This window comes from Mus pahari, chromosome 12, assembly GCF_900095145.1.
Source record: "Mus pahari chromosome 12, PAHARI_EIJ_v1.1, whole genome shotgun sequence".
NCBI lineage: Eukaryota > Metazoa > Chordata > Mammalia > Rodentia > Muridae > Mus > Mus pahari.
The window spans coordinates 57,053,143-57,063,440 of record NC_034601.1 but is presented as its reverse complement, the minus strand read 5'-3'; positions in this window follow the sequence as shown (position 1 = coordinate 57,063,440).

Sequence of the window (10,298 nt, the reverse complement as noted above, 5' to 3'; positions counted from 1 at the left end):
TATACTCAGTAACCATACTATATCCAGTGGATAATATGGGTCAGCATACAATCAATAACCATACTATATCCAGTTCACACTATGGGTCAGTGTATACTCAGTAACCATATTATATCCAGTGGATAGTAAAGGTCAGCATATAATCAGTTACCATACTATATCCAGTGAATAGTATGGGTCAGTGTATACTCAGTAACCATACTATATCCAGTGCATAGTATGGGTCAGCGTATAATCAGTAACCATACTATATCCAGTGCATAGTATGGGTCAATGTATAATCAGTAGCATACAATATCCAGTGGATAGTATGGGTCAGAGTATAATCAATCTACCAATATGTATCCTCAAAATACCACTCTTACTAGTATAGTACACTATCCCTGCTCAAGTTCACAGCAATAAGGAAAAGGAAGCTAGTGAGCTAATACCAAAAGAGAGGAAATGCTTGCCCTAGAAACATAAAGTAGAAACTGAAGTGCTTCATGAACAGCATAGTAATCCCTGTTTTTAATCTTCTCTTGCAATATGCTTTGGATTTTAATTAGTATGGAGTCAGAAATGTAGATTAAAAATATGGATGAGAATGGTACTGTTACAATTTTCATAGTAGGAAAAAAATCCCTGCTAACGCAATGTCCACCTCTAGAGAAAAAAAAAGTCTGACATGGAAAACATAAATGAAGTAAGCCTGTGTTTACAACCCTGAAAAATTATAAAAACATCAACAACATGAATAATAAAATTAAGGAAAATAAGACTTATAACACAATATTGATTCATTAAATCACTGATCAGCCCTGAAACCATACATACACAAGTAACGTTATACTGAATTAGCAGATTTCATTCATATATGTACATGTAAGAATCAATTAAGAAAAAGTAGTCTATGAGTTTTAGAGAAAACAAAGTGAGTTGATGAACGGGGTTGGAAGGAAGGAAGAAAATAATATAAACTGTATTGTAAGTTCAAAAAATAGAAAATAAAATTTAGTTTTTAAAAATCGATATTCAAAAGCCAGTTTATAATAAAATTGTACAACTTTTAATTGAAATGGCTCATGATTTCACTAATAATCACAAAGAAGTAAATTTGAATCACACATGTACAGAAGCATATTCAACCAAATGGATATGATGGGAAGAGACAGAAAAGCTCAGTTATCATCCTAAAAGAGAGCATGCCTGCATTTCTCTTTAGCTGTTCTTGAGAGTGTGAAATGGTGTAATAGTTTTGGATGAAAAGTAGGACAGTATTTATTACGCACAGTGCTTGTGAACCCTGTGATGCTGCAATGCCTGTCTAGGGATATAACTGATAACATACTCACATACAAAGACACGTGCACAAATGTCCCTCACAGCAGTCACCACAGAAATTCATACTTAGATGGGATCCACATGCTTCTCATACTTCTCAATAGTAGAATGATACACTCTATGCTATCTATATACCTTGATTAACTCTATTGTGTAATATACAACAGACTGGTTCCCAGCTGTGGACATCTGTATCTTATTGCCCACATTTGTTGTCTAATGGTTGGACTTATAGCATCACAAGCACAACAGGCAGTAAGTGATGAAAAAAATATGTGATCTCTAAGAGCCACTGGGAGCCAGTGTCTATGGGCAATGCCAGCTGTTTCACTGCTAGGTCAAGTCTGTAGTTTAGGGACTGCCTTGGAGCTAGTCCCTTGTTAATTACTTGGTGATGCCTCTCTCTCAAGGCTTGCTTCTCCAGTTTCTCATGGAAGACTCTTACCAATTTTGTAGGATACATTCATGGGTGGTATAGGAAGATAAGGAAGGTAGAGGTGATGGGCTGCTTTCAGTGCTTGTGATACACTAAAGGAAGAAAGTAATAGCATGAATCACTGACTATTATGGCAATGCAGAGCTAAAAGTTCTTGATGGTAATAGGCTAAGAATTTATTTCCAGCAAACTAGTGCCAAAATGAATTGCAGAATATTTTGGAATAAGAATCTTAGAGAAGTCTATTTTTATGAACTTGTCAGTTTTTCTATCTTAAACTCAGAAAGGAGGAAGGGAGGGAGGAAGAGAGCCAGAGATAGAGACAAAGACACAGAGCAACAGAGATATACAGAAACAGAGAGACAGAGAAAATGAATGAATCTATAGTTGGGCTTGGGTAGCCTAGTTTAAAGAGCTTGTGGACCCAAATTTCTCTGAATCTTCTGATCACACAAAACGGCCTACTTCTGACTTTTTTGGTGCTGCACATTTCACAGATCACAAGGCAATCTTGATCTACTCCAAGTCTGTCTCTACCTCTCAGTATTTTTGTTTCAATACAAAGGATCAATGGTAAGTACTTGGTCCAGAGATTTGCTTCAAATCTACTACTGCCTTGTACTGTGGCTGAATGTATCTCTCATCATACTAAGAGGTTATTGGTTACTGTGAATGCTTTGTACCTGATATATTCATGTCATATTTTGTACCACTTTTGTTTAACGTTGAAATACATCCAAAAACTGATAGATAGAAGGAGAGGGAGTAGAAAGGAAGGATAGGGAGAGAGTGTGCGCTTGTACAGACACCAGGAAATGAATGGACATTGTTAGTGTTCTCCTCAGTCCATGATTATGCATTTCTCTGCTTTATTGTTTCACATCTAATTACCTTTGTGCTAGTCCTAAAACAGTCTACACATAAATCTAGCACTGGGACTCATACAATAGCTGCATGCTCTTCCCTAGAATCTGTCCCTCAAAGTTCACATACTTTTCCTTCCTAACTTATTTCAAGTTTTTCTTTCTTTCTTTTCTTTTCTTTTCTTTTCTTTCTTTCTTTCTTTCTTTCTTTCTTTCGTTCGTTCGTTCGTTCTTTCTTTCTTTCTTTCTTCTTTTCTTTCTTTTTTTTTTTTTTTTTTTGTATTAGTGACTTGCCTGTGAAATCTACTCTTATGTATAATATTCCATCGGCAAGTCATTCTATTTTAGTTATTGTAAATCAAGAAAAATTATTCTAGTTCAGTTAATTGTTACTTTAATAAAGAAATAGAGAAGCATAGAAATCTGAGCACTACTTATCAAGATGTTAATCATTCAGTACAGATTTCTGGTGTTGGGTAGCAGGGATAGATATCCTGGTTGAGTTGTCATGCGACTTTTTTTTTTTTTCATTGTTCTGTGGCTTAGTCCTCACATCCATGTGATAGGAATAACAATTACATCTTTGATCACCCCTATCCAAATTGTATATAACCTGAGCATCTCCCCTTAATAAAAGAGACTATGACAAACATGCATGGTCTATTTCTCTTTCTTTATTCCCATTTCTCTCTAGGTTTGTGATCCCCTTCAAGGACCATGGAATAAAGTGTCCCGCAGGCCGGGGCAGGGTAGCAGGGATAGACATCCTGGTTGAGTTGTCATGCGACTTTTTTTTTTCATTGTTCTGTGGCTTAGTCCTCACATCCATGTGATAGGAATAACAATTACATCTTCTCTGTCAGTTTTCTTGCAAGAATAACTTAAAATACCACAAAAAATATTACTTAGAGTGATGTTAAGGAAAAATGCTATGCTCATACACACGGCATAACATTTTAGGGTTTTACTGTGTTTTCACAATATTTCTCTTTAAACAGTTCATATTTCTGTGTGTATGCATGTATGAGTGTTTGATTGCTCATATAAACCAAAAGCCATTAAAGCCTTGGAACTGGGACTCAGGAAGTCACCTGACCTGGGCACTTGGGTCCTAATGAGTCCTCTGGAAGAGTGGGTAGTACTCTTAATCCTTTATTTATTTTCATTTATTTTTTATTTTTCATTAGATATTTTCTTTATTTACATTTCAAGTGCTATCCGGAAAGTTCCCTATATCCTCCCCCAACCCTGTTCCCCTACCCACCCACTCCCACTTCTTGGCCCTGGCGTTCACCTGTACTGGGGCCTACACCCTAGGGGTCTCTCTTCCCAATGATGATGAACTAGGCATCTTCTGCTACGTATGCAGCTAGAGTCACAAGCTCTGGGGCTACTGGTTAGTTCATATTGTTGTTCCACCTATAGGGTTGCAGACCCCTTCAACTCCTTGGGTACTTTCTCTAGCTCCTCCATTGGGGGTCTTGTGTTCCATCCAATTGATGACCCAATCACAGAAGAAGTCACTTGATATGCACTCACTGATAAGTGGATATTAGCCCAGAAACTTAGAATACCCAAGATATAATTTGCAAAACACAAGAAAATCAAGAAGGAAGACCAACATGTGGATACTTCATTCCTCCTTAGAATAGGGAACAAAATATCCATGGAAGGAGTTATAGAGACAAAGTTTGGAGCTAAGTGGAAAGGATGGACCATCCAGAGACTACTTCACCTGAGGATACATCCCATAACCAGCCACCAAACCAAGACACTATTGCATATGCCAGCAAGATTTTGCTGAAAGGACCCTTATATAGCTGTCTCGTGTGAGGCTATGCCAGTGCATGGCAAATACAGAAGTGGATGCTCACAGTACTCTTAATCCTTGAGGTACCTCTCCATCCCCACGTGTTTCTTTTTTGTATTTACAGTAATTGAGATGCATCAGATAAGGGAATGTTTTATCCCTATGTTCTTCTTCGATCTGACAGGTTTTTTTTTTTTTTTAATCATTAGTGTTTGATTTATCTACAGAATTTATAAGTATCAGAGATAAATAAATAGATGCCCACAGACTCTACATCCCCAGTTACCCCAGAAAATTAAAGATGTCATTAAACATGACTCTATAGAATGGAAATGCCGGAGACTAAGAGATCCTCTGTTTTGGAGAAATTTCCAAACTAATCTTGCGCTGTAATTTAAAAAGTAGCCTTACTCTTCCTTCTCTCGTGTGCTTCTGAAGATGCTGAAGAAGAGCCTACTGTCAATAAAATATAAACAGGTTTCTGGTATTGGAAAGCAGTTTGGTAGGGATATTCTATGGTCATGAATTCTTATCAGGCCCTTTCGTATGAAACGTTAGTAAAGTCAGTATTTCTTCAAATTGGCAATCAAGGGACCTGGATATGACTTTGGGCAAATGATTTCCCCTATTCAATCTGCGGAGTGTTGAATATCATTAACCTTCATCGTCACTATGGTTATGGATGAGAGCGGCAAACACAGAAAGAAAACTAAAATACTGCTTTGTGCAACTTCAGAGGAAGGAGAAGTACTCATTTCTATGCAGATCTCTGTCTTTCCCACAATAATGACTTTTCCTGGCTTCCTAAGCTAAGGCTGGCGTTCAGCACATGGCTTTTTGTACGGAGTACAAATTCTGAAATATTTCTCAATGAATGAACTGTCATCCACACAAAAAAGCATATTAGTAGCTCAGTGTTTAGAAAGACACATCTATACATCTTTAGCTCTCCCTAATCAGACTCAGTCTCATCTTTTAGACCCGATTCATAACACCTGCAAGCCCTTCCGTGCCTTGTATTTCTTTGCAAGGCAGCATTCCGTGCAGAAAGCCTGTTCAGCCACAGCTGCGCCAATTAGTCTCCATGCCCGAGCGTAGTGACAATAGTGATATTTTTCTCGATGAATGATAGACCTACTGGAGAGTCCACAAATCAAAATGTCAATTTTCTTTTCTTATTCCGTTTCTTTTGTGTCGTGTATTTGTATATAATTTATTCTACAAAAAGTGCCTTTGGAAAGAGGAAAAGAATCTGGTTTCCCCCTGCAAGTTTAACTAAATAATGAAGCAGATCTGTGACAGATTATGACACATTCTGGAGGCACAGTTGTTGCTTGCCAAGTGTGGTGGCAGTGTTCATTCTTTGGAAATAATGTTTGAAAAGTACCAGTGGTACCTAGAAGAGGGGTAGGCTGGGAAACCAGCAAAGACAAAGCATGATCCTCATATGTGTATAAAACATAAAGCCCTACCTTCTATAACTCAGGCAAAAAGGTCTTGACTCAAATATTTTTATGCTAATTATAAAACAGTCATATCATTACAGTTTGCTCAAAAACTGAGATTAGAGCATATTTTAAATTTATCCTCATTTCTTAAGGGAAGTACATGTGACATGCATATTTAGTATGTTGGTAGGCGCATTCATTTCTGCGATGTTTTTATTAAAATTCTCAGCATGGTTAATACATTTTCAGAAAACATGTTTTGTTTGTTTTTAATTTCATCATTTGAATGAAAGTCTTAGATTAACAGTCAAAATATAAGGAGAAGAAAAGTACTAAAAAACATGTCTTCCCAGAAAAATGTAAGGAAATCCAGGGCAGATGTCAAATGCATGGAAAATCAAAAAAAAAAAAAACAGTCAGAAATTCATAGTAATAAGTCATGGGATCCTGATAGTTTTAGATAAAATGAATGGCTTCTGTCTGAGAGCATTATTTGGCTTGAAAACTGATGATATTTTTTATTGTTTTAGGACTCTTCCAATATCACCTACTTAGGAAAATGCACTAACTTCTGAGTTAAAATTACTGATTTCTGCCATAGGCTATTTTAGTCCACACATTCTCCCCTGAGAATCTTTTCATTGGTTTAAACATTTATTTCTTTACTTTGTACATGTATGTGTGCATGCATGTTTGTTTGTATGTGTGTGTCTTTGTTTATCTCTGTGTATCTTAGTATGTGTGTGTGTGTGTGTGTGTGTGTGTGTGTCTTTGTGTCTGAGTATCTATGTGTATATGCATATACATCCCAGAGTACAAATATAGATGTCAGAGGACAATTTGCAGGAGTCAGGTCTTCCTTTCAATAAATAGGATAACCAACAAAGAGGTTTACATAATATCCTATGACTGTTCTTATATACATGATAAATGAAAGACATATTAAGAAAACTCTACAGGGAACATTTGTCTATTAATATCATGTCTTGAGATAATTTATAAAATATTTGGATATATTCTAAATTACAGAGAATCAATTCATCTATCTATCATCCATCCATCACATCCATTCAAGGGTATTAGCAGCAAACGATTGAGTTAATGTTTTAAATACTTAGCATTAAAAATGCATTCTAAGTATAGAAGTGATAAATATTAATAATTCAACATCATTTCCCTCTGGTAATGTGTCACAAATATTTAGAAGTTGACTGTATGAAAAAGTAATCTATACTTTTACAGTATAATTTATTATTTACAAGGAAATGTGTGGATAAATACATATATGTGTCAGAAGATTTACAATTAGATATAATTTAACTAACTAGAATGTTAACTGCTAGTGCAATTTTGTGTATTGTTTGTCATAGTATCTCATGTATTTCAGGCTATCCTGGAAATAAAATATGCTTTGTAGATGAGGATGGCCTTGAACTTTGACTTCCTGCTTTCAAGTCATGAATGTTAGATTTTCGGACGTGCATTTACTGTGGTGTTGGAGGTTGACAACAGGATTTTATTCATGCTAGGCAGGCATCAAATAAGCCACCCCTACAATGCATCATATTATCCATTCTATAAAACCTTCTTTGAAATACTGAGAGCATGTTGAGACTCTCTGTAAATGAGGGAGGTGGAAGACCATTGTGTAAGCATCCTTTGCTTTTTTTTTTTTGAGCCTGCATTCTTAAAAGAACAAGCAGAGCTCACCTTTGCCCCAACTCAAGACTGATCATTGGGTGGCTGTTGTTTTGCCTCTGCATGTTTCTCATAGTAAAACTATGATTTTCTGGTCAAATTTATTGCTTGCTTTCCCTGACCCCACCCTGCCATGTTCAGAAATCTAAAATACTTTTCATGGATTTTTACTTGGTTATTTCTCACAGCGTCTGCCTTCTACCTTTCCCCCTTTATGTCCCGAGGATACACTTTCACTATGTGATTCTGTAGTCGGAGCTGTTCATTTGGAAAGGGGTTAATATCATTTCCTGACCCTGTGAAATAGGGGTGAGATAAAAAAGCTCCATCTCTTGACATGAGATACAGGAAAGTCAACTGAAGGAAGCTGAGGACAATCTTGGGCACGGGCAGATTTACCAGCTTATGAAGAACTCATCATGTTATAAATTATTTACCTTTAGATTTTTGCCTGTAATTGATTTACACAAAATGTGTTATAAGTTGGCCAGGATCCAGTCCTAGGTAAAGTCTGACTGTGTAGACATAGGGCAGTTTGTACAATAATCTTAGTACTTGAAAAATGGGAAATAATATATTAGTGCAACTGTAGGCCTTCATGAAATGAATTTGTCTATGTGTATTAATTTCCTTTTTAGTTATTCACCACAACATGTAGCTGAAAAAACAAAACCAGAGGAAAACCAAACAATGAAATAATGTTTAACAATAGTTTAAATATTTTTAAGTTTAAGTTGACATGCCATTGGCAATATGTAGGGTTTTTAAAAATTTTATCACATATGTATATGTGATAAAATATACATATGTATATTCCATGCAATATATTCTAAAGGGATGAGCAAGAAAATACATGGATGGAAGACTAAAACTAAGCCATTTGAGGAATCATATGAAAAACCCAATACAATAGAAGCTTACAAAAGCATACACATATGAAAGCTATCTCAATGAAATCACCAAATAATTGAGGAAACAGAGTCCCAACTCTTGTCACCAAATGAAAATTCCCTCTTCTGGTGTGTTTGAAAACAGCTACAGTGTATTCATATAAATAAAATAAATAAATATTAAAAAAAAAAAAGAAAGAAAGAAAATTCCAGTACTGAAAATGGGTTTCATCTGATTGATTTGTTGGCCATCAGGTCCCATAGAAACCCTCCCAAAACCTAAACTACTGATAAAAACCCAATGCTACTTTTCACAAACTGATAGTATACGGCCCTATTTCTGAAAGCAGAACCTAGACAACTCTTTGAACATGGAGCAGTTGATATAGTGCCTACCTGGAGCCTTCATCCTTATGGGCTAGTGATCATTGCATTGTAAAGTACTCTGTATGCTACCACAGGAGAGATGTAAACAACAACCCAGCTAGAAATGTGTTTGATCTACAGTGGTGACATGTTGGTAGGATATGCTGATGCAATCATGGCACAAAGCTTGTGGGAGTATCCAATATCTGAGTGGACTTAAGCACATTCCATGAGATGGAACCCATAATTGGTACTATTTAGTTGGTTAAGAATCTGAGATTAAATAGGCCAGGATCTTAGTAAAGAACCAATTCGTACTGTTCTACTAGAAGAACATAGACTTTTACTGAAATCCTATTATACTCATAGATCAGTGCCTTGCTCAGGCATCATCAGAGAAACTTCCTCCTACTGCAGATGGGAACAAATACAGAGACCCACAGTCGGACATTATGCAGAGAATGAGACACCTAGGAGCACTCATGGCTGAAGTTTATGTCTCCATCAATCAAATCCCTCCCGTCTGGGCTCTGGGAAGCCTGCAGAAGAGAAGGCAGAGTGTAAGAGCCAGAGCAGAGGGAGGATAGTAAGCCAACCAGTTCTTCTGCATACAGCAGCACATATGCCCTCCCTTTGATTGAGGCGGCATGCATAGGACCTAAACGGATCTGCGCCAGGTGGGGTCCTAGAGTTGAGACAGAGCATGCAAGCCCCCATCCCTAAACCAGAAGCTAGCTCCAGTTGATAACCACTTGCAAGTGAAAAAGTAGTTTTTCTCCAAGGAAGTCTTCCTGGAAAAATACTCTTGAGAGTAGATTCCATGCCTAGCAGTGAATAGTCACAATGAATTCAACATAATGTTTGAATTGTAATGTGAGTTATAATGTCTCAGGACCTTTATCACTTTATTTTACTTTATACCTTATAGACAATTTTCATTCACGTTCTGGCTTCTGATTTTCTGAAGTTTCTTTGTGTGTGAATATGTGTCTTTGTGTCTAAATGTGTTTTATGTGGCTTTTCTTTTCCTTTATTTTTTTCTTGTTTGTATCTTCTGTCTGATTCCAATGTGCTTGCATGCTTGCTTTTGTTTTACCATATTTTATTGTATTTTCCTATTGTTGCTCATATGCTTATTTGTTTTCTATGGAGAGACAGAAAAGGTGTTTATCCAGATGTGATTGGAAGGAGAGAAGGACTGGGAGAGGTTAGAGTTGGCAAAGCTGTATTAGAGTATATTGTATGAAAAAAAAATCTATGAAAAAAATCTATCTTCAGTAAAAGAAAGACACAGAGAAAGAAAGTGAGAAAGAAAGAAAAGAAAGAGGAAGAGAAAGAAAGAATGGAAGGAAGAGAAAGAAAGAACAAACAAAAGAAAGAAAGAAAGAAAGAAAGAAAGAAAGAAAGAAAGAAAGAAAGAGAAAGAAAGGAAGAAGGAAGGAAGGAAGGAAGGAAGGAAGGAAG